At 32.8% G+C, this 25,956-nt stretch overlaps 1 long non-coding RNA gene across 1 annotated transcript in view; it reads left to right on the forward strand.

The window, feature by feature from the left end:
- The first annotated feature begins 1,267 nt into the window (after positions 1 to 1,267).
- LOC139495032 (uncharacterized) overlaps positions 1,268 to 25,956 on the forward strand; it is a 44,392-nt gene continuing 19,703 nt past the window's right edge. Inside the window, exon 1 of the long non-coding RNA XR_011657238.1 lies at positions 1,268 to 1,390. This is a non-coding gene — a long non-coding RNA (uncharacterized lncRNA). The remainder of the gene's footprint in view (positions 1,391 to 25,956) is intronic.

The following is a 25,956-nucleotide window of genomic DNA, read 5'->3' on the forward strand; positions in this document are numbered from 1 at the left end:
ATACTCTTACAAGCAGGATCTGAGATCACCCCAGTTTTTGGTGGGGTTCATGTTGCTTAGTCTTTAGTTATCTATGTTGCGTCTTCTGTACTATTATTTGTCTCAACGTCTTTTTAGTTCTAGCCATGGCGTTGTCAGTATATTTTCAATCTAATAATCAAAATAAATTGTCCTGTATTCTTTTAAAACCGGCTACGCCGAAAAACCTAGATAATAAATGGAATTTGTGTATTTATCTAATAGCAATCAAATGAATGCATCATCATAAAACCAGCGTTGTCACCTACAATCACTGATTAGAGCATATAAGTGTTATATTAACAAAGAAGGTAATCCTGGCAATCAGGACAAATGCATCTGACTGATAACGGTTTACTTGTCGAGCCTGTTTAAATAACCAAGCGTATCATGTTGTGACGGACATTAACATTAACACACATGCTACACATAAGTAGTCATAACTCTTGAAACATATTGAAAACGTTTTAAGGTGAACAACTTGATAAATAAAAAATACCATTACTGTATGATATGTTTATCTATTATTCCTGCAAAAAAAAAAATGAAATAAGATGAAATAAAAATTGTACCTGTATTTTATGATACATATAGTATAAAAAACAAAATTTCACATACATTTCGATTAAGGTAATATATATTTTCAAATGTCCACAAATACATATATAATAAGGGAAGTAACTCGAAGTGACTTAAATTCTGACGAACCAGCCACTCCTACAAAGCGGTTGTTTTCTGTGGTCCGACGGGCGGCCAGTTTTTTATATGTTTCACTGTTACAAAATGTCGACTGCTATAATTATTTTTTTTACATTTTCCATATTATGTTTGTATGTTTTGCTCACAGATTGTTGTCAATATAGTTGAATTATATGCAACTGTCATACAAATGAAAGGTTAAGCAAGGTAATAAACCAGGTTTAATAAACCATTTTCTAAACAAGGAAAAGTCTTTCATAAATAAGGAATATAGCAGTTGATTTACAGTCATTTCATGTCTAAAGGTTTTAATTTTGTAAATTGATAACAAAAAAAATCCGTGTTTGATTTTCATATGAGTTCAGTAGTTTAATTATTTTATATTTTGACAGTGCGCACAATTCGGATAAATACGTACAAAGACTGTTTACACCTGTAACCATATTAAATTTTCTTTTTTAAATACCTTAGGTAAAATATAACCAAGGACATTGTATGTTTGTTCAAGCGGATATCTTTTAAATAAAAAGACAAATAGCGTGTGTTTTATCTTTACTCAGTAACTACATGTTATGTAGTCTGAAGTTTAAATTTTAAGATGGGATATAAGTGAACGGTTTGATAGTGAATAACTCGCATATTGATATTTGACAGATATTTAAGTCAGTTTGAGGTAAGCACATTTTGTTTCTGTCTTCAGACAATAGTTTGTATTTAACAAGTAACTTCTTAATATTTAACAATTGAATGTCATCTATATTTAAATGAGATATGTATTTTTTGTTTCTAAAAGTAAAAGGCAGGTTTATGAAAACTTTGCTATTAAACATTCCTTTAAGTTTCATAACATCATTCGGTCAGTCAGAATTCTTTTGCTGATCGTCGATTGTTCTCTTTTTATAGAAAACATTTTATAATTTCTTAGGTTCTATGTAGAAAAAAACATGATTTATTGTTGCATTCTCAGTGTATGTCTATCTATGTCGAAAAATTAGTTCCACAACGACACCCTCTTTCCCCTCAAGTCTTGAATACGTATACATAGGAATGTAACGCATTCACAGACCTTCAATGGTTTTAACACATTAATGTAAATGCAGAGAAATGTCTTGAAGGTTTTTAGGCTGTATGGTATAGTCTAAAGTCTTCAGACGCGCGTTTCGTCTACAAAAGACTAATCAGTGAAAATGTTAAAAAGGCCAAATAATAGTTATCAAAGGTACCAGGATTATAATTTAGTACGCCAAATAAAGTACGAAATTGAAACGGAATGATGAGATAAAAAAAACCAGAAACAGTTACAAATAAATCTAAAACAAAAGAATATATATATGGAAATAAGGATATGTGGAATGATTCCAAAGTTCAAAAGAAGTGGATGTTTTCAAGTATATCCCTATTATATGCCTACTTTGCAAGGACCATGGATAGTTGGCATTACAATATAGATAGCAATACCTTATTTTGAGGGGAAAAGGTCTGTCAATCTATTTATCATTTAGTCTGTACCGCGCGAGATTTCAAACATTCTGCAGAGCAGGGTAAATCTTTTATAAAATAAGACCATCGACAGCTGTTATGAATTCGTTATAACTCGCAGAAATGAAAAATAATATTTTAAGTGTACAGCAAATATTTCGATTGAAATCATGTAAAGTTTTCTGAAATGTCTACGTAACCCAATACTTCTTTTAAATACTTAAGGTGCAATATAACTGAGGCATTTATGTTTATTCATGCGAGGACCTTTAACAAAAATCACAAAAGGCACACAATGTGTACGTGGTCGATAGTTTAGTCACGACACTATTGTTAGGCTAGGATATAATATTTCAAAATCGGGTTTTGTTGAAAAGGTTTCATATTTTGTTTTCGTATTCATTTTTGAAATATGTTATAAAAGTTTTTACTATTATAAAAACACAATAATAGGAAATAATGTGTTTAATGATTATCAAAAAATCTTCGATATTTGGATATTTATTCTAATTAAAGTTTAGTTACTAACATATACAATCATTTCTTTTCATTTGGTTAACCCTGGAAAATATCATAGTATCTGTTTTTGGAAAACAAACCTTTCAGGATTTCGTGCCCTGTTTTTGACCTTTTAATCTTGCAGATATTAGTTTCACTTATGAGACGTTTTGTAGACCAGCCAACCCCCCCCCCCCCTTTCGGAGGTTTTTATAATTTGATAGTCTTCTTGATTTACTGCACAATTACAATTCAAGAAATATAAATGACTATTGAGTAGACACGTTTTAATTTTCTCGTACAAAACAGTAAAATAGTCTACTTACTAGTTACTAGTTATTGTCATTTCGGAGCCTTTTATAGCGGTATGAGCTTTGCTCATTGTTGAAAACCCTACGGTGACACACAGTTGTTAATTTCCTGGTCATATGGTCTCTTGTGGAGAGTTGTCTCTTTGGCAATCATACCACATCTTCTTTTTTATATGACATGGAATGTATTGTTGATAGTCAGTTGTATCATGTTATATGCCATTCAATCCTTATATATACGATAAATATTCTGTGTAATACGTTTTGTAGATATCAAAATGAAGAAAACGTTGTCGTAAACACTCAAGCTTTAATTATTTAATCTAGACTAGAAAGGACTATTTTACGTTAGACTACAGTTTACAAAATATTATATCGTAGCTCTTATTATTAGTTGACGCTTGTATTTCTTACCTCTAACTCTTTATTTCACCTTATCTTGTGTTTCATATGAATCAAAGATCACAATTATTTAAACAACATGTTACATTTGATTCATGCTTTTCAATATAATTCCCCCCATTTTTTTTGTTTACCAAACCTGACCAGAAGCATAAGATAGAATTACCTCCAACACACTGGACTAGTTAATGGCTTTTTTATATATAATTTTCACATTTACAATTGTGTCGAATAACAAACTGCATGGTGCAGGTCTATCGTTATAAAACCTCTGTATAGTGTTAATAAACGTGAATAAAAAGAGAGGATACTACAGACCTAGCCAAAGCCAAGTTTTGGTTAATATGACATATTTATTTTTCTCTTTGAATGGTTCCTAACTTTTACAAATTGAGATATCTATTAGTTTGAAATATAACGTTGCCATCTATCTATTGTTGAAGACGTTAATTAATCTAGACATAGTGTTGCTTCTGTCGGCGATTTTGTTCCTCAATCATGTACACTCAAAGGTTAAGAAGTAAGCTCCTCAAAATGCTAAAACTTGTTATCGCTAGCATATAATATGGAAATGCAACTAGAATGAAATGTTCATAAATAGAATAACAAGCCTGTTTACATATGTAACTACACATAATATACTTCTTTTAAAAACTTTCGGTACAATATAAGAAAGATCCTGTTTGTTTATTTAAGAGTAAAATTTTAAATAAATAGACAAATCGCGTGTTTTTCATTGATTGCTTAGTAACTAGACGCTACATTGGGTACAATAACCTTTTAAATGGAATGTAAATGAAAGATATGATAATGTATTACACACATATTCATATATAAAAAATGTAATTGTATTTTCTCAAAATGAGAACAAAAGGAAAGAATAAATAATGATTTGCAATTGCAAAAAAGTTTATGTTTTCTTTAAATTCAATTGCCCTTTTTATTTGATCATTTAGATATTTTTTTCGGAGGGGAAATTTGATTTTTGTTTTGCTTTTCGAATTCCTTTCTATCAACTTAACGGTTGACTGTTATGGAATAACCGTTTCACAAATGATATCGGATATGTTCCTTACGTAGTACTATAATCCCCTTCCCTTTCATGAATTTGACCTACCGAATTAGACTATTTACCGGATTTGTAATCACATAAGCAACACGACGGGTGCCACATGTGGAGCAGGATCTGCTTACCCTTCCGAAGCACCTGAGATCACCCCTAGATTTTGGTGGGGTTCGTGTTGTTTATTCTTTAGTTTAATATGTTGTGTCATGTGTACTATTGTTTTTCTGTTTGTCTTTTTCATTTTTAGCCATGGCGTTGTCAGTTTGTTTTGGATTTACGAGTTTGACTGTCCCTTTGGTATCTTTCGTCCCTCTTTTATAAATCAGACTATACGTTGCCTCCAAGACCCCCGGCTTAAAGTTAAACGGACCGTAAAGCATGTGTAGTAGATAAAACAAATACATTAATACAAGGGTTAACGTCATATTTGCGCGGATCATGAAGAGTAAATAGTCACGTACAATTGAATTTAAGAATACTGACGTCCTTGTCGAAACAAATTATTTGGAAAAGACATGATTTTATAGGATTTTGTGAACAAATCTATTTTGACTAACATTTAGTCTGTACAAAAGAGGAGTATCCGCAAAAAAATGGAGATTTGAAACATGCAAATGTACAAAGTAAAAATAAAATCTGCAATGAGACCATAGACTGCCGTAAAAAGTAGCCTGTGAATGTGTTGCATCTCGCAAAAGTAACGAAGTTAAAATTTGTATTTAGACAATATACGTATAGTGTCTTGAAATATGAAATTTATTTGTATGAGGCTTAGAAACGGTTAAAATGCGAGGTTGTACCGAGCATATTCCCGTTTTGTGCCGAATACAAATAATTTTCATATTTCAAGACACTATACGTATATTGTCTTTATACTGAAATATATAAAAAAATAAAAAAAAAAAAAAAAAAATATGTAACAAATTGTTGTTAAAAAAAAGTGTTTGGAATGTCCCTCATGGGGTACCATTTTGGGGTATTTTCCTATGAGCGTAGTCCCGGCGGTAGGACATGGACATTTTCAGGAATTAGAAAGGGAAAATGAACTTAATTTATAACATTTAATAAACATGGTATATAAATTACCAATTTGAAGACATAACAAGTTTATACGTATAGCTTTATCTGTATAGTTAAATAGCTGATTGCAGTATAATTAGACAATATACGTATATTGTCTTGAAATATGAAATTTATTTGTATGAGGCTTAGAAACAGGGGAAATGCGAGGTTCTAACCTAATTAATAATGTTTAATAAACATGGTATATAAATTACCAATTTGAAGACATAACAAAATTAAATTCATAAAAGTTTGACCATTGTTACTCCACGTTGTGATGGTTGTGACGTGACGTTGTTGATGAAATACAGAAGTTCTGATAAGTAGGCGGGGCTTATAGGTTAGTTGATGTCATTGACGTATAAAGCTAACGTTTATACGTATAGCTTTATCTGTATAGTAAAATAGCTGATTGTAGTATAAACGTTTATTGAATAATGCACAGTTATACCCCAATGGGATAGAAGGCATAGATAAATCAACAAAATAAGTTTACAAGTTATAAGTGTACAGGAAATATTTCGAGTGAACAAATATTAAAGTCGTCGTCATTGTTTTCGACACCAAATAATTTTGTTAAATACACCAGGTGCAATATAACAAAGAGCCATACAAGTTTATCCATGTGTGGACATTTTAAATATATATACAAAAGACACATTGTTTGAGCGTGATAGATAGTTCAATGACTAATAACACTAGAATCTCACATTTTATATTCGGATGTCATTTAAAGTTATTTATTTAAGATATGGCAAATAGAGCTCGTTTTTTGTCTCTCTTTATCACATAGTTTTTATTAAGCCATGTGTTATTAACGATTATAAATTTATTAGGTTTGAGAATGTATTTAAAGTGTGTATTTAAAGTTTGTATAGTTTTTCTCTTGAAATTAACACACTAAATGATAATGCAATCTCAGAGATTTTTAAGTTTGTCAAGCAATTCATAATATTGTATTCCGTTCAACACTATATTTAATACTCCGGCTTTTCTATTGATAAAGTACATTATAAATATATATCTAAGCACACTATCATATCGATAAAAAATGTTTCGTCAACTGTTCCCTTTTAAAACCTCGAATAAAACTTGATAAACGAAGATTAATAATAAGACATCAGTATCAATATTTTAACTTTTTGTATCAAAATATTTGATTTGATTTGATTTTTTGGTGTTTAAATGCCACTTTTAAGCACCGCATTTAGGCTATTTTGTGGCGGTCAGTTTTTATTAGTTAGGAGACCGGAGTGCCCGGAGAAAACCACCGATCATCGATAGGAAAACTGACAAGTCTAGTCAATTAAGATTGGAGTCGAGTGCACCCATTGTACAATTGAGAAAGATTTCAAAAGACTAATTGTAGTTTGTCATACGTGTATTTCATTACTATGGGATCACTGTTGAAACTCTATAAATCTTCAAGGTAGTTGTCTGTCACCATGTTCTTTATGTACAATAGAAGGAAATAATTGTCAATGTACCTTGAATAATTAAAGTCCATATTGATTTTAAAAAATGGATAAGTAATATCGTACTATATACTTTGTAACATGGTATAGTTAGGGTGAGTTTTCATTTATCTTCATCAAAACACAAGTAAACCAGTTATAATGACTGATGAAATATAACTGACTGGTCAGTAGACTTGTAAGATTCAATATGCTTCGTCAAATATAAGATTCTTTAACAGGGACCTGCTAGTAGCTTCCTCTCGTCGAATATGCCTTTCTAAATGTGTCGAACTGTAAGCTTCAGGGTTGTGATCGAGATCTGTCTTTGTAGGGTCTCTACAAAATGTAAATGGACGCGAATTCAGAGAGAGGCTACTGTACACCTTCCAGAAGTAATCTTTTGGAAAATTGGGATGTAATAGAATATATTTAATTCTTTCTTTTTTATTTGGTCATAACTTGCTAAGAATCGGGACGATTGCATATATCGCACATTGAGAAGCCATCTGTCTGTTAGTAAAGACTGCATAATGCTTTAATACTTACTGGTTTGTGTTGCTTTGTATAGTCTTTGTATATATATAAGAAGATGTGAAATGAGTGCCAATGAGACAATTCCCTAACCAAGTCACAATTTGTAAAAGTAAACCATTAAAAATCAAAGTACGGTCTTCAACACGAAGCATTGGCTCACACCGAACAACAAGGTATAAAGGGACATAACATAACATCTGTACAATCATTCAAACGGGAATCCTACGGTCTAGTCTATTTAAAAAACGAAAACAAGAAACACTTATGAACCACACCAACAAACGACACAACTGAACATCAGATTAGTTTTCTATGTTGCATTTTGTGTACTATTGTTTGTCTGTTTGTCAATTTCCTTTTTTAGCCATGGCATAGTCAGTATATTTTCGATTTACTAGTTTGAATGTCCCTCTAGTATCGTTCGCCTCTCTTTTACCACAGTCGTTAGGTGCCTGCCTCCACGACGTATTCTTCACATCTACATTTAAGCAAATTGTCCAACATTAAGACATTTCATCGAGCATACCGAGTCTCATGCATAAAACAGATCGCCGGAAAAGGGTGAGAGTGAAGCTCCTGATTTTGTTAAAATAAGTAAGACGCACATAATAAGGCAAAAATTTATCCTTGTCTATATGACAAGGTTTACAGTTCTAAATGAATAATAATAAATCGTTTTACATCTGTTAAGATATCCGATATACTTCTTTTAAATACTTAATGTTCAATACTTGTGATTCATTTATTTTTGTGGGGACCAATTTTCCTGAAATGAGGAACATGTATTTTTGTGGATTTTTGATTTCGTGGTTTTGCCATAGTCTGCACACAATCCTACAGAAAATTTATAATTCGTTGAACCTTTAAATTCGTGGTATGCCTGTAACAACGAAATTCAAGAACATTGGTATCCCACGAATAATAATGAATCCACAGTATAACAAAGAGTCATTTATGTTTGTGTAACCGGAACTACGCTTACAGAATTGCAAATAGTGTGTTTGTGTGGGATAAATATATAACTTATATTCGTTTAGTCCGTTTACATGATATGCTTCGTCTTCATCCACTTGTTGTTTACATTTAAAACAAAGGGTAACACTAATGCTTGAATTGCTTAAATAAAAGAATATCAACCTACGACACATACCCTTACACCAGGATGACTAGATACGAACTCTAAGTTATCTAAGATATTTAAAGGAAGCATTTACTTATTTTATCAGTTGGTCGAGTTGGCACACCTTTATTCAGTGGGATTTTAACACTTTTTATAAATACGAGTTTTATAAATAAGAGTTGTCAGACTGATTGTTCATTGGGATTTACCCTTTTTCATAAGTGTGGCGAGTTGAAAAACAAGAGTGGGGCGATTTTTTAGAAAGTGGCGATTTAGTGTTGGCCGATGGGCTAGTGGGGCGAGTTGACATGGTTTTATATTTAGAAATCGGGTGAGGGGGTCATAAAGGGTATATATTTATATATAGTAATGTATAAAGTATATTCAAACGGTTGTGTGACGTCACGTTCTAAACTATATTTTATGAATTGTAAATGGTTTTTCATCTAATCTTAAACAGTTGGGATATAAAATAGTTATCCCATTCTGACTTGGTGTGTCAGTGTTAGATCACCTTCTGGCCTCCGGCCATCGGGGTGATCTTACACTGACACACCGAGTCCTCATGGGAAAACTAATTCTGATAGCTCAATGTGTGCTTTTGAAGTGGCATGTGTGATGTTAGGTTCAAATTGAAGCAAACAAGATTTTTGTACTGTTTAAGTATGGATTTATAAGTCTTTGCTGATATTTTGTATAGCAATCTGTTCTTATAGTGGAATGGTAGAATTTTAAAATAGAATCATTTGATTAATAAAATGTCCGTCCTTAAATACTTGATGCTTGTGTTTATTGATACTACATGTATATCTATTAAAAATGACTGACAAGAATGTATGTTTATTATAAAATTTCAAACCTATTTTTGTTTGTTTGTTTTAATAGTATTACCTTATAACATCTACATACTATGGTACAGTTTTGAAAATTGTATTCACTGTGTTGCCCAACTATCATTCACATCTTGATTCATTCACATTATAGATCGCATTATAAAAGCACACTATCGGTTTGCGTTCTGAAAAAAAATCAATTATACTTATTTTACTCGTGAATGTGCATTTTTATTTTTCTTATCTAAATTTAGGACACGACTGTAAGAGATTGACATGTGACTTGCATGCACGGTCATAATTACTTACTTAATTTATTAGACCAAAAAAAAGTCTCTTTATAAGATGTCCCAATCAGTTACATGCCACAGGTTTCATTGCACATGTACATTGGACTTTAGATTTATCTATACAATTAACATATACATGAGTACAGACGACTTCAATAACGAGTTGAGTGCATGAAAGTCCATGCAGGAAATAAAATATAAATATATGATAAAGTAAATGCATGCAGAATTCCAGTTTATAAAGCAAACTCGGTGCATAAATTTATATTGCGATTGGTTTGTGCAATTTGCATAAGTCATCCGGTTTGTAGAAATTTGGATTTGCAAAAGGGTTATCATCTGGAAAATTATGTACATTTCCAAGTACTTAATAAAATAGTCTAGCTTTAAAATGTATATTCAAATAGTAGATGTAAATATTCACTCTCAACTGACTTCTTCTAATCACAGTCAATTATTTCAATTCAAAAGCAAATAAAAATTCAGCAACAATCTTTTGGTGACCCAGCCGTCAGCGGTATTAGGTTCACGTATTGCTTTTGTTTTTTTTAAAGAGAACAACTTGTTTTACAAAGTAGCTACACGTACATATGTTTGTGACATGGTGCATTCGCAAATTTATGTGACAGGGTTGAGTTATATATTTCAGTGACGGAGTACATTTAATTAGTTACATATTTCTGTGACCGGGCAAATTTACAGTTTTTTTACAGAGTAGCTACCTATGTTTGTGACAAGGTGCATTTACAAAATGATGTCAGTGACAGCGGAAAGTTGCATATTTCTGTAACATGGTAAATTTACAGTTTATCTTACCGTAACGGATGCTACATATGTCAGTGACAGCGTAAAGTTACATATTTCTGTGTCAGGGTAAAGTTACATATTTTTGTGTCAGGGTAAAGTTACATATTTCTGTGTCAGGGTAAAGTTACATATTTCTGTGTCAGGGTAAAGTTACATATTTCTGTGTCAGGGTAAAGTTACATATTTCTGTGTCAGGGTAAAGTTACACATTTCTGTGTCAGGGTAAAGTTACACATTTCTGTGACAGGGTAAAGTTACACATTTCTGTGTCAGGGTAAAGTTACAAATTTCTGTGACAGGGTAAAGTTGCATATTTTTGTGACAAGGTAAAGTTACATATTTCTGTGACAGGGTAAAGTTACATATTTCTGTGATAGTGTAAAGTTACATATTTCTGTGTCAGGGTAAAAATACATATTTCTGTGTCAGGGTTAAGTTACATATTTCTGTGACAGGGTAAAGATACATATTTCTGTGACAGGGTAAAGATACATATTTCTTTGACAGGGTAAAGTTACAAATTTCTGTGACAGGGTAAAGTTACATATTTCTGTGACAGCGTAAAGTTACATATTTCTATGTCAGGGTAAAGTTACATATTTTTGTGACAGGGTAAAGTTACATATTTCTGTGACAGGGTAAAGTTACACATTTCTGTGTCAGGGTAAAGTTACATATTTCTGTGTCAGGGTAATGTTAAATATTTCTATGTCAGGGTAAAGTTACACATTTCTGTGTCAGGGTAAAGTTACACATTTCTGTGACAGGGTAAAGTTACATATTTTTGTGACAGGGAAATTTTACACATTTCTGTGTCAGGGTAAAGTTACACATTTCTGTGTCAGGGTAAAGTTACATATTTCTGTGTCAGGGTAAAGTTACATATTTCTGTGACAGTGTAAAGTTACACATTTCTGTGTCAGGGTAAAGTTACATATTTCTGTGTCAGGGTAAAGTTACATATTTCTGTGACAGGGTAAAGTTACATATGTCTGTGACAGGGTAAAGTTACATATTTCTGTGTCAGGGTAAAGTTACATATTTCTGCGACAGGGTAAAGTTACATATTTCTATGTCAGGGTAACGTTACATATTTCTGTGTCAGGGTAAAGTTACATATTTCTGTGACAGCGTAAAGTTACATATTTCTGTGACAGGGTAAAGTTACATATTTCTGTGTCAGGGTAAAGTTACATATTTCTGTGACAGGGTAAAGTTACATATTTCTATGTCAGGGTAAAGTTACATATTTCTGTGTCAGGGTAAAGTTACATATTTCTGTGACAGGGTAAAGTTACATATTTCTGTGACAGGGTAAAGTTACATATTTCTGTGACAGGGTAAAGTTACATATTTTTGTGACAGCGTAAAGTTACATATTTCTGTGACAGGGTAAAGTTACATATTTTTGTGACATGGAAAGTATCCTAGTTTTGTGACATTGTTTTTTACTGTTTTTATAGAGACCTTAGAATTTACTTGCCCGTGTTGAGACCTGGTCAAATAACTGTAAAGTTTTTTAATGTTTTATCTGTTTCATTATATGTTGGTCAACGGTTGATTAGGGTCCCGGTTCATTTGATTTGTTTATCTGTGTCATTATATGTTGGTCAACGGTTGATTAGGGTCCTGGCTCATTTGATTTGTTTATCTGTGTCATTATATGTTGGTCAACGGTTGATTAGGGTCCTGGTTCATTTGATTTGTTTATCTGTGTCAGTATATGTTAGTCAAAGGTTGACTAGGGTCCCGGTTCATTTGATTTGTTTAGCTGTGTCATTATATATTGGTCAACGGTTGATTAGGGTCCCGGTTCATTAGATTTGTTTATCTGTGTCATTATATGTTGGTCAACGGTTGATTAGGGTCCCGGCTCATTTGATTTGTTTATCTGTGTCATTATATGTTGGTCAACGGTTGATTAGGGTCCCGGTTCATTAGATTTGTTTATCTGTGTCATTATATGTTGGTCAACGGTTGATTAGGGTCCCGGCTCATTTGATTTGTTTATCTGTGTCATTATATGTTGGTCAACGGTTGATTAGGGTCCCGGTTCATTTGATTTGTTTATCTGTGTCATTATATGTTGGTCAACGGTCGATTGGGGTCCCGGTTCATTAGATTTGTTTATCTGTGTCATTATATGTTGGTCAACGGTTGATTAGGGTCCCGTTTCATTTGATTTGTTTATCTGTGTCATTATATGTTGGTCAACAGTTGATTAGGGTCCCGGTTCATTTGATTTGTTTATATGTGTCATTATATGTTGGTCAACAGTTGATTAGGGTCCCGGTTCATTTGATTTGTTTATCTGTGTCATTATATGTTGGTCAACGGTTGATTAGGGTCCCGATTCATTTGATTTGTTTATCTGTGTCATTATATGTTGGTCAACAGTTGATTAGGGTCCCAGTTCATTTGATTTGTTTAGCTGTGTCATTATATGTTGGTCAACGGTTGATTAGGGTCCCGGTTCATTTGATTTGTTTAGATGGGCATTATATGTTGGTCAACGGTTGATTAGGGTCCCGGTTCATTAGATTTGTTTATCTGTGTCATTATATGTTGGTCAACGGTTGATTAGGGTCCCGGTTCATTAGATTTGTTTATCTGTTTCATTATATGTTGGTCAACGGTTGATTAGGGTCCCGGTTCATTAGATTTGTTTATCTGTGTCATTATATGTGGTTCAGTCAACGGTTGATTGGGGTCCCGGTTCATTTGATTTGTTTATCTGTTTCATTATATGTTGGTCAACGGTTGATTAGGGTCCCGGTTCATGTGATTTGTTTAGCTGTGTCATTATACATTTGTATGTTGGTCAACGGTTGATTCGGGTCCCGGTTCATGTGATTTGTTTAGCTGTGTCATTATATGAGGGTCAACCGTTGATTGGGGTGCCGGTTCATTTGATTTGTTTATCTGTGTCATTATATGTTGGTCAACGGTTGATTAGGGTCCCGGTTCATGTGATTTGTTTAGCTGTGTCATTATATGAGGGTCAACCGTTGATTGGGGTCCCGGTTCATTTGATTTGTTTATCTGTTTCATTATATGTTGGTCAACGGTTGATTAGGGTCCCGGTTCATTTGATTTGTTTATCTGTGTCATTATATGAGGGTCAACCGTTGATTAGGGTCCCGGTTCATTTGATTTCTTTATCTGTGTCATTATATGAGGGTCAACGGTTGATTGGGGTCCCGGTTCATGTGATTTGTTTATCTGTGTCATTATATGTGGTTCAGTCAACGGTTGATTGGGGTCCCGGTTCATTTGATTTGTTTATCTGTGTCATTATATGTTGGTCAACGGTTGATTGGGGTCCCGGTTCATTTGATTTGTTTATCTGTGTCATTATATGTGGGTCAACGGTTCATTAGGGTCCCGGTTCATTTGATTTGTTTATCTGTGTCATTATATGAGGGTCAACGGTTGATTGGGGTACCGGTTCTTTTCTGTATTTAAAAAAAAAAATCGCTCGTTATTCTTTATCTTTAAAAATAATAGTGGCTATTCTGTAATTACTTGATAACTGTATTCTGACAGAACATTGTTCTTTTCTATAATCAGTATATGTTTACCCAATTCTTGAAATTTTGAAGTTATTCATTATATTTTAGCACCCCATTATTCTCTATTCTCTTTTTTGCCCATTTTACTCTATTCTTTATTTTTGCCCATTATTCTTTATTCTTTATACCCCATCCACACCCTCTCTATACCGTCTGTCTAACGGTTGGATGAAAGTGAGGGTGGACGATCTAGCTAGTAAACAGAAAATAACTTTAAATTGTCGACTGTTAACGAAACTTTTACCAGGAGATAAATTCTAAGCAAACAGAGGATTTGACATATCAGAAAGTGTTAAGACTTTTGTGTGCGGAGGTGAAAATTCCTGCATTTCCCAAGGGAACACGTCACTGACTATTTTTTTTCTTCAAATAAAGCCAACAAGAAAATTAAGTGCACGTACATGACTGTTTTTGTATACAAGTTGAACTTGTAGAAAACAAATATACTATTCTACAAAAAAACATTGCTAATAATAATCCCGTGCTTAAAAACCTGAAATCCCGAGGTCCCGAATTTAAATAAATTCAAATCCCGACATCCCGAAATTCGGAAAAAAAATTTCCCGGATCCCGAAAGGGTCAATCCCGAAATTCGAAAAAAAAAATCCCGGATCCCGAAAGGGTCAATCCCGAAATCCCGAGATTAAAAAGGTCCTGACCCCCTCTCTGTTATGGTTAAGACCGATGGTTACAGTGCTGAAGGTCCTGAGTTCGATTTTCAGTCGGGTGCTAAAAATATCAGTACATCAGAAAGGTAATTGTCACCCTCTCACACACATCTCTGGTACCCAGACCGGAGTTTAAACTAGAATGGGTACTTTGGGGGCCTCGGTTGGTGTGCCCCTACTTTGACCTGGAGATCAATCTTCTGATATCTCTCTGGTTTGTCTGTTTCCACCGAGTGGCCCGGTGGTGTTCTCCGAGTACTTCGGCTTCGGGTACAATTCAAATCGGCACCTATAGAAAAAGTCAAATCGGCACCTGGTTAAATTGGCATTTAAAATACTGAAAAAAGATATATATTAACATATTCAACATGATGGGTGCCGAAATGACTACATCGGGTGCCAAATTGATTATACCGGGTGCCGATTTGACCAGGTGCCGATTGAACCAGGTGCCGATTTGACTAGAATTCTTCGGCTTCCTCCACCATAATAACAGACTTCCCGGTGTCCTAGCACTCACAATGTGTTGGGTGGGGATTGATTGTCCTTCTAAAAATAATTGTCGTATAAATATACTTTAGTGACACATCTTCATTAATCCCGATAGGTAGTGTACATGGATACCACTGTACCCTCGCAGCTTTCGAGGGGTTCTTCGGATAACGGAGGCATTTACCAGTACATACATATAGCGTGAATAATTATTTATTATTTTTGGCGATCAAACAAGGGGGGGGGGTCTTACGGCCTCTACCCCCTTTTTCCCATTGAATCAACCGTTTTAAATGGGCCCAATCAGTGTTTCAAACTGGTCCGATTTGTCTTTCAATCTAATCTGAGTTTCTTTTAAAGTGGTCCGAGTTTTCTTGGTCCGACTTGTCCCAATCCCGTCATTCAGTGTCTCGTTTTGACAAAACTTCCGCTTTGCTGCTATCGACAAACTGCAAACATTTCTTTTTTCACCAAGAAGACATCATTTCGAGGGCTTTTAAGGGTAAGTTTTAAATATTTCTGTTATATCTGACTCATGTGAAGAAATGAAACACTCGTTTTAGCTCATTTAAAAAATATTTGTTACATTTTTGACACATCAACTACAGGCACTTGTTCCTGTGTGAGTTTCCCCTGATATGGTCCACTCAGGTACACAGCTAAATCACCAATTATTGTCAGGTATCTCTTGTCCATCTATTGTCCTTGTCAATCAATACCGCTCACTTCAATTATTACCTGTGGGGAAGTTCTCAAACCTGTTTCCCAACTTAGTTTATTTTGCCACCTTCTTCTGTGGAGGAATGAAAAAAAGTGTACAGCAAAATCCTGGTAAGTTTTTATTTTTCTTAAACATAAAACATATTTGAAATTTATTTATCTAGGGCATGCCATGCCTGAACATTTTTACAGATGCGCGGGTTTGCCTGTACTCAGAGTGAATTTTGAGGTGAAAATACTGCCATTTTAGCCAAAGGGTCCACATGAACCTTAAAAAAGTGTAAGAGTTTTTAGACACCAGGCGGCACTGATATCAAAATTTGTTGTCAAAAGTAGTGAACTGATGACTTGTTTCAGGGATGATTCCACTATATAGTTTAGGGCCGCTTAACGGCCCTTAAATCGGCCAGCGGCCCCAAAAAATTGTTTGTAAATATAAATTCCCAATTCAGGAAAATAAAACAAAAATCGGTATTTCCGGAAAAGTTTCCGTCACCGATTAGAGCAACTATAATTTTTCATAGTTTGTTGTCAAAACGTAGTAAAATCCGGATGAAAATGCTGACTATGATTGCATTTTATTAACAACGATTTAATTATGTCAACATGAGGTAAACAATTTTAGCGGCCGGATTCAAATGAAGTTAAAATGTTATGGGAGTATTTGGTCTCGTAAAAGTAGATCGCTCAGCAGGTTGATAAAAAATATGTTTTTTGTCAACATCGTGTATCATCAGTACACCGGATATATTATAGGTACTAACCAAGCGGGCATGATCGATTTTGACCTTACAAGGTAACGAAGATCTTTGTTTTGCTTTATCAATATTCAATGTACATTTCTAAACATTTGAAATTCCTGCTCCTAAATAATTTTTGCATCGATTGTTTTCCTATTCATAAAACAACTTTGATATTCAAATAAGAACAATTAACTTGTTCATGCGCAAATAGTTGTGAAAGTCAACACCCACTTTCAATTTCGATACAGTTGTTGAGAAATTTACATGTTTTATCTGACAGAAACCTAATACAGGGCAACAATAATAGTTACCAATCATAAACTTACCTGTGATTACTCATGCCTTGAAACTGTTTGGGTAACAAACGAGTATGAAAATAAAGTTTTTGTGTATGGTGTACAACAACTTAACTATGCACCGTACATAAGGATTTATGTGGTCAGCTAAACACCGTACACAATGCTTCTTTAGGGATAAAATATATCTATGAAAGATTTCAATGCCAAATATTGAAACAGCTATACTTATTACACACACCCATTGACCTTCTATCAGAAAAAGAGTTGCAATGAATCATTTTTTTGAATATAGAATTTTATCAGATGAGACGAGGGCCAACTTCTTTTACAAGTATTTGCACATGATTTTAGTAATCGTTCTTGTTTTGGGAAAATAATTAGACATCTCTAATCATCAACCTACGACCAAATCATTTCTTAAAACAACAATTATGTTTAGATTGAAGTACACATTGATATTATGGGAACAAAACGAAGACTTTTTAACCGTGTAAGATCGAAATCGCTCACGTCAGCTTGGTTAGTACCTATATCCGCTGTACGATGACAGGGATGATTCCACTATATAGTTTAGGGCCGCTTAGCGGCCCTTAAATCTGCCAGCGGCCCCAAAAAATGTTTGTGAATATAAATTCCCAATTCAGGAAAATAAAATAAAAATCGGTATTTCCGGAAAAGTTTCAGTCACCGATTACGGCAACTATAATTTGTCATAGTTTGTCGTCAAAACGTAGTAAAATCCAGATAAGAATGCTGACTATGATCGCATTTTATTTACAACAATTTAATTATGTCAACATTGAACTTGAGGTAAACAATTTTAGCAGCCGGATTCAATTGAATAAAATGTTATGGGAGTATTTGAATTCGCAAAAGTGGAGCGCACAGCATTGCAAAAATGCTTTTTGTCAAAATTGGTGTCAAAGCAGACCTCGGCAAAGAACAAATTCAAATTTTGATACAACATTGATGAATAAATTTTAATGGGTGCCGATCTTATAAAAGCAGATCGCCCAGCAGAGCCGGTTATGTAACCTGATTAAAACTTGTTTTGTAAAAGAAATTATTTTATATTTTGCTCTATTTCCTCAAAAGACAAAAGTTTGCGCGTTTTTGAAAATAATGTTGATGATAGACCATTCATGAAATGAGCCCCAGCGGTTTTTTTCAGTGGTTAATACGGCATGCCATTTTGCTATTCAATCTAACTTCAAGATATCTCATAAACTTTACAAGATATCTTATATAATAGTTCATTAGATATCTTATATAGTTTGTAAGATATCTTATATAGTTTGTAAGATATCTTATAAAGTTTATAAGATATCTTACATAGTTCATGAGATATGTTATAAAGTTTATGAGATATCTTTTATAGTTTATAAGATATCTCATATAGTTTTCTTTATCATATATCTTACATGTCTTATAAACTATATGATATATATTATGAACTATATATAAGATATCTTATATAAAGTATATTATAAGATATCTTATATACTATATAAGATATCTTATTATTAGCGATATTAGATATCTTCTTTATTATATAAGATATATATTTATATAAGATATCTTATAAAAAAGATTATATAAGATATCTTATATATCATATTAGATATATTATTAGAGACATCGTATAGAAATTATAAGATAATTCATATAATATATCTTATATAATTTTCTTAAGATGATATCCAATAAACTATATAAGATATCTTGTATAAAAAATTTTGATAAGATATTTCATATACTTAATGAGATATCTTATAAACTTTAGAAGAAATCTTTTAAAGTATATAAGATATCTTATAAGTATATAAGATATATTATATATTTAATAAGATATCTTATAGTTTTTAAACTTTATAAGATATCTTATTAAATATATAAGATATCTCATATAATATAAGATAGCTTTAAAATATTAAATTATATAAGATATCTCATATATTATGAAATAATTTGAGATAATTTGAAATTCGAATAAATAGCTAAACTGCTTGCCATAGGTTTATGTTAGCTGGTATATATGCCTTGTTTACCAAAGTTAAGATGATAGTGCATAATGGTATTCATGTATTACAAGAGGGACGAAAGATACCAAAGGGACAGTCAAACTCATAAATCTAAAACAAACTGACAACGCTATGGCTAAAAATGAAAAAAGACAAACAGAAAAACAATAGCAAAAATGACACAACATAGAAAACTAAAGAATAAACACGAACCCCACCAAAAACCAGGGGTGATCTCAGGTGCTCCGGAAGGGTAAGCAGATCCTGCTCCACATGTGGCACCCGTCTAGTTGCTTATGTGATTACAAATCCGGTAAATAGTCTAATTCGGTAGGTCACATTCATGAAAAGGAAGGGGATTGTAGTTACGACGTAAGGAACATATCCGATATCATTTGTGAAACGGTTATTCCATAACGGTCAACCAACCCGTGATGGCGTCCGTAAAATTTACGAAGGGATGATTTCAACTTCACCATTTGGAACTCTTGGTTTAATATCTTCCTTGTGAGCAGTAACCCTCTATCAAGAAAATCATGATAGGAAATGCAAGCACGGGAATATCGTATCAATTGGGAGATATATACCCCGTATGCAGGTGCTGCTGGAATGTTGCTACTTAGAAATGGAAAGTTCACAATTGGAAAGCTGAAATCATGTCTTTTGTCGTAAAGTTTTGTTTTCAACCGACCCTCATTGTCAATTTCTAGATGTAAGTCAAGATATGAAGCCGACTTAACTGTATCTGTAGTATCCTTTATCTCCAATTCGATGGGATAGATGCGTTCCACATAGTCACCAAATTTTGAATTGTTTAGTGAAAGAACGTCATCTATATAGCGGAAAGTAGAGTTAAAGGATATTGCTAACTTCTTATCTGTTTTCCTAAGAAGTTCCTGCATGAAGTCAGCCTCATAATAATAAAGAAACAAGTCGGCAAGTAGAGGGGCACAGTTTGTTCCCATTGGGATGCCGACAGTCTGTTGAAAAAACACGTCCTCCGAACGTTACAAATATGTTGTCAATCAAGAAATCAAGCATCTTGATAATATCGGTTTCAGAGAATTTTTTGTTTGCAACTTCCCTGGTCTGAATCCAATAACTTCTTCAATCAGTGTACAGGTGAAACTTAAAATACATTTTCCGTTTTTATAGGCCAGGAAAATGATATTATTTCGTTTTTGATTGTATGCATAAAAAATTCCCAATTGGGGTAAAAATTCCCAATTTGATGTAGTCAAGGGACCCATTTGAAAACACCTGGAATCATCCCTGGATGATACACGGTGATAAAATTGGGTGTCAAAACAAACCTCGGCAAAGAGCAAATTCAAATTTTTGATATAACATTGATGAATGAATTTTAATGGTAAAAGCAGATCGCCCAGCAGAGCCGGTTATGTAATTTGATTAAAACTTGTTTTGTAGAAGAAATTATTTTATAATTTGCTATTTTTTCCGCAAAAGACAAAAGTTTGAGCGTTTTAGAAATAACGTTGATGATAGACCATTCATGAAATGAGACCCCCTCCCCCTGAAATACGATGTCATCATTATGGAACTGTTTCAAAAGATATGAAAATGATCTTAATAATTTTAAAGTTCACTGGTTCAATTGCTTTAAATATCTTATCAATTAAAGTAAATAGTATATACTTTTGTAATTGCTTTTCTGAATTCGACAATTGGCCAGTTCTATTTAAAATACATTTAAATCAAGGTAAGTTTATAAAGATGATCTGTTGAAAAAACACCCAATGGATGAATTTTTTCACAGGTTAATATGGCAAGCCGTCAAATTGCTATTTAATCTAACTTCAAGATATCTCATAAATTTTATAAGATATCTTATATAATAGTTCATAAGATATTTGATATAGTTTGAAAGATATCTTATAAAGTTTATAAGATATCTTATATAGTTTACGAGATATCTTAAATAATTTATGAGATATATATAATTTTCTTTATCAGATATCTTATAAATTATATAAGATATTTTATAAACTATATAAGATATCTTTTTAAAGTAAATTTGTAAGATATCTTATCTAAAGTATATTTGTAAGATATCTTATCTAAAGTATATTTGTAAGATATCTTATTTAAAGTATATATATATATATATGTAAGATATATATTTTAAAATCGATATTAGATATCTTCTATATTATATAAGATATCTTTTTTATATAAGATATCTTATAAAAAATATTATTTATGATATCTTATATATTATAAGAAATATTATTAGATATATCGTATATAAATTAGAAGATATTTCATATAATTTTCTTAATTTTATTAAATAAATTATATAAGATATCTTATACAAAACATATTTATAAGATATTTCATATACTTTAAGATATTTTAAATAAATATTAAATATTATATGAGATATCTTATATATTACATAAGATATCTTATATATTATGAGATAATTTGTAATTCGAATAAATAGCTAAACGGCTTGCCATAGGCTTATATTAGCTGGTACATTGTACTTGTGGTATATTATGTTTTTGTAATAGGCCTCGTTTACCAAAGTTTTGATGATAGTGCATCATATTCATGTATTACAACTTCCCTGGTCTGAATCCATTAATTTCTTCACTCAGTGTACATGTGAAATTAACTTAATATTCATTTTCCGTTTTTACAGGAAAATGATATTATTTCGTCTTAGATTGTATGCATAAAAAATTCCCAATTGGGATAAAAATTCCCAATTTGATATTCAAGGAACCCATTTGAAAACACCTGGAATGATCCCTGAGTGGATATGCCACTTTTGAAGGATTCCAGGGTGTCAGACATACCTATTGCTTCAGGTAGTGAGTTCCAGTCCGAAATAGTGCGAGGATAAAATGAAAATTTATAGAAATCTTTATTTGTGGATATTTGCCTAAATTTATGTTTCCCCCTAGTGCGTCTATCAGAAATTGTTAATTTGTCCTTAGGAACTTCAACTAACCCCCAATTTATTTTATACAGCATAGTTAATCTAGCCTTTTTCCTTCTTAATTCTAAATTTTCCCATTCCAATGATTTTATTAAATTTGAAACTGCTCCAGGTGATCTATCTTTATAATCATTGAAGACAAACCTGGCTGCCTTACGCTGTACCTGCTCAACCTGAGTGATGTGTTGTTTTTTGTATGGATCCCAGACAGGGGAAGAGTATTCGACGACCGGACGGACAAGTGATGTGTACGTAAGGTTTTTAACCTTACGTGTGCAGTTTTTTAAGTTCCTACGAAGAAAACCTAAGGTTTTATTTGCCTTACAAGTAATATTGTTAATATGCGTTCCCCAATCAAGACCATGGCTTATAGTTACGCCTAAATATTTACTGTCTTTTACTGCTTCTAAAATATGATTATGTAATATATAATCAAAAGTGGAAGGTTTACTTTTTTTAGAAATATGAATTACATAACACTTCTCAGGATTAAAATTCATTTGCCAATCCTCTTCCCATTTTACTAAACTAGACAAATCTTTTTGAAGTAATTGTGCATCAGAACTATTATTTACATTTCTATATAATAAACAGTCATCTGCAAAAAGTCTTGCATTGCAAGTTACATGTTCGGGTAGGTCATTTATAAAGAGTAAAAATAATGTTGGGCCTAAAACTGTTCCCTGAGGGACACCAGAATCAACTGCTAATTTTGAAGATTTTACACCGTTTAGTCATGTTAGTAGTACTTGCTGTTGCCTGTCAGCTAAAAAGTCATTTATCCAATTTAAATTTTGATTTAAATTATTCAGAAGGAGGTACAATCAGGTTACATTATATTTCTCTGGTTGCATAAGCAATGTACAACCCCCTGTACTGACAAATCGATATTGAAAGTACGGAATCCACTCGAGTTATTTGTTCTATTTTAAAACTTGTACAAAATCAGTTCAAATTCTGGGAATCCCGGATGACATAGTCGAATCTGATTGGCTAAGATAGAATAGTGATGAGGGGATATTCCACTTTCTATTTTGGAAACTCCAAGAATTTTTTGTTACTAGTCCGTCGGGCATATTGGGTTACAAGTTTTGGTTGCCCGAGGCCTAAATGCTGTAGTCCCGGGCGTCGGGCTAGTGGATTTTTTTAACCCCTGTAAGTGTAAAAATAACTTATAAAGACTGAAATTTACAGGATGAAAATAGCGTGGGGACGATGTGGAAAAAGGTATATGATTCAGTAAATGTCTTATAACTTTTGATTGAAAAAAGATATGCAAGTTCGGTTTGTTGTAAAGTCGTATTTATAGGTTATAGTTTGGATTTGCTTATTTTTTAGAATCTCTTTCTGAAATAATTCATACTTTTCCTCTAAAATTGCCTACTCCTTTTTATGTGTGCAATATTTTATTATAATCAGGTTTAATTTAGCTTAGTAATGGTCTTCAGGTGGCATTAGCATATGACTTCGTAAAAAATATGTACACTAGGTTCCACAATTAGATCTACAAAAGTAGGCCCGACCGTGCACCGCCATATTGAAATTTTGGTGTAAACACGAAGTTCACAAAAGTTCAAAACAATGTGGCTATGTTTTCATGAGACCCGGGTAGCGTTTTTTATATGAATTAATTAGGAACTGAAATTGTCAACATCGTTTTTATTGCACACTTATTGTTTTTATCAGGATTATTTATGATCTTTTAACCTTTGACACGTTGTTTTCTTAGCGGTCAAGTAAAGTGTCAGCTTTTTGACTATATCTGGTTTATTTTCAACACTTATAATGTTATAAGTTAAATATTGACTATCTAATGATAATTTTTCGTAAACAATATCTATTTTTCGCATATAAATTAATTGATTCAATAATTATTCTTTATTTCAAATCCACCAATATTAACAGTTCTATTGTTTACATGTACCAAATGCTAATTTACTACGTGACATGATAAGCTGTCAATCAAAACAAAAAATCTATAATCCGACTATCGGGGCATTGAAATCTCAACAGATCGATCAGTTTCCAGTCCCGTAAGTTTAATAGTCCCAGTGACATGTAATTGATTTGACACTTCGTGCTGCAATTTGTTAGAGAAACCTAAAAACTAATGTAACCCTCCTTTTCCTACTGATAAATTCTGAGTTTTCATCTATTAAATCTTATTGTCGAGCCTTCGACTTTAGTCGAAAAAGCGAGACTAAGCGATCCTACATTCCGTCGGCGTCGGCGGCGTCAACAAATATTCACTCTGTGGTTAAAGTTTTTGAAATTTTAATAACTTTCTTAAACTATACTGGATTTCTACCAAACTTTGACAGAAGCTTGTTTATGATCATAAGATTGTATCCAGAAGTAAATTTTGTAAAAATAAAATTCCATTTTTTCCGTATTTTACTATAAATGGACTTAGTTTTTTCTGCAGGGACACAAAACATTCACTCTGTGGTTAAAGTTTTTAGAATTTTAACAACTTTCTCCAACTATCCTGGGTTTGTACCAAACTTGGACAGAAGCTTATTTATGATCATAAGATAATATCCAGAAGTAAATTTTGTAAAAATAAAATTCCATTTTTTCTGTCTTTTACTTATAAATGGACTTAAATTTTTCTGCGGGGAAACATTACATTCACTCTGTGGTTAAAGTTTTTAGAATTTTTATAACTTTCTTAAACTATCCTGGGTCGTACCAAATTTAAACAATAGCTTGTTTATGATCATAAGATAGTATCCAGAAGTAAATTTTGTAAATAAATAAATCCATTTTTTCCATATTTTACTTTTAAATGGACTTAGTTTTTCTACGGGGAACCATTACATTCACTCTGTGGTTAAAGTTTTTAAAATTTTAATATCTTTCTTAAACTATCCTGGGTTTGTACCAAACTTTGACAGAAGCTTGTTTATGATCATAAGATTGTATCCAGAAGTAAAGTTTGTAAAAAGATTACTCCGTTTTTTCTGTAATTTACTTTAAATGGACTTTCTTACAATCATAAAATAGTAACAAGAGGAATTTTTATTGATTTTTTTCCTCATTGTTGTTGAGCATGCGATTTACAGCAAAAATAGGCGAGACACTGGGTTCTGCGGAACCCTTACAAATTTTTTTTGTTCTGTAGTCTCTTCCTGTCCATTTCGACTAACAAATTTTAAAGTTAGAACTGATGCAGACTTAAGGAAACCAATGCAGCCTTCACAATTAACTTGAGAGTTCACAAGCCCGAAGCTCAATTTAAATTTTTTTTTAGTTGGATTCTGTTGGCTTATAGAGAAGAATTTTAAAAGTCTGAAAGCAATTTTAATTACCAGCCAATGCCGTAGCGGCAGCGGTTCTCCAAAACGGCTAGTCAGATTTACTTAGAGTTTCGTAAAATGTTAGACTAACTTGTTTAGGGGAGCCATCAATCTTTCGTTTGTGCATTGGGGTTTATTAAGTGGCATTTTGGGGGGCATAAAGAAGGGAAGGGTTTACTTTAGAACCCTATGGGATTTTTTTTTTTAAATTTTTAAATGACTATAACTTGAAAACTGTAAGTGATAGACACACATAGTCTTCAGAAATGATCACAGGACAATAAAATAAATCAAATGAAATAAAGGGTGTCGTGAGTCCCTGGGGGTCACCCCCACCCCCTTCAATTTGAGAATGTGCTATTATCTTGTAAATCGTTGAGATCCCCACCCCTAAAACATATATTTTCTTGTATTGGACAGTAAAACACATCAAATGAAATAAAAGGGAAGTCCCTGGGGGTCATCCCCACCTCCTTCAATTTAAGAATGTGCTATTAACTTGTAAACGGTCAAGATCCCCACCCCTAACCCATATATATTCTTGTATGGGACAATAAAACAAATCAAATGAAATAAAAGGGAAGTCCCTGGGGGTCATCCC

This window comes from Mytilus edulis, chromosome 11 (assembly GCF_963676685.1).
Source record: "Mytilus edulis chromosome 11, xbMytEdul2.2, whole genome shotgun sequence".
In the NCBI taxonomy this organism is placed as follows: domain Eukaryota; kingdom Metazoa; phylum Mollusca; class Bivalvia; order Mytilida; family Mytilidae; genus Mytilus; species Mytilus edulis.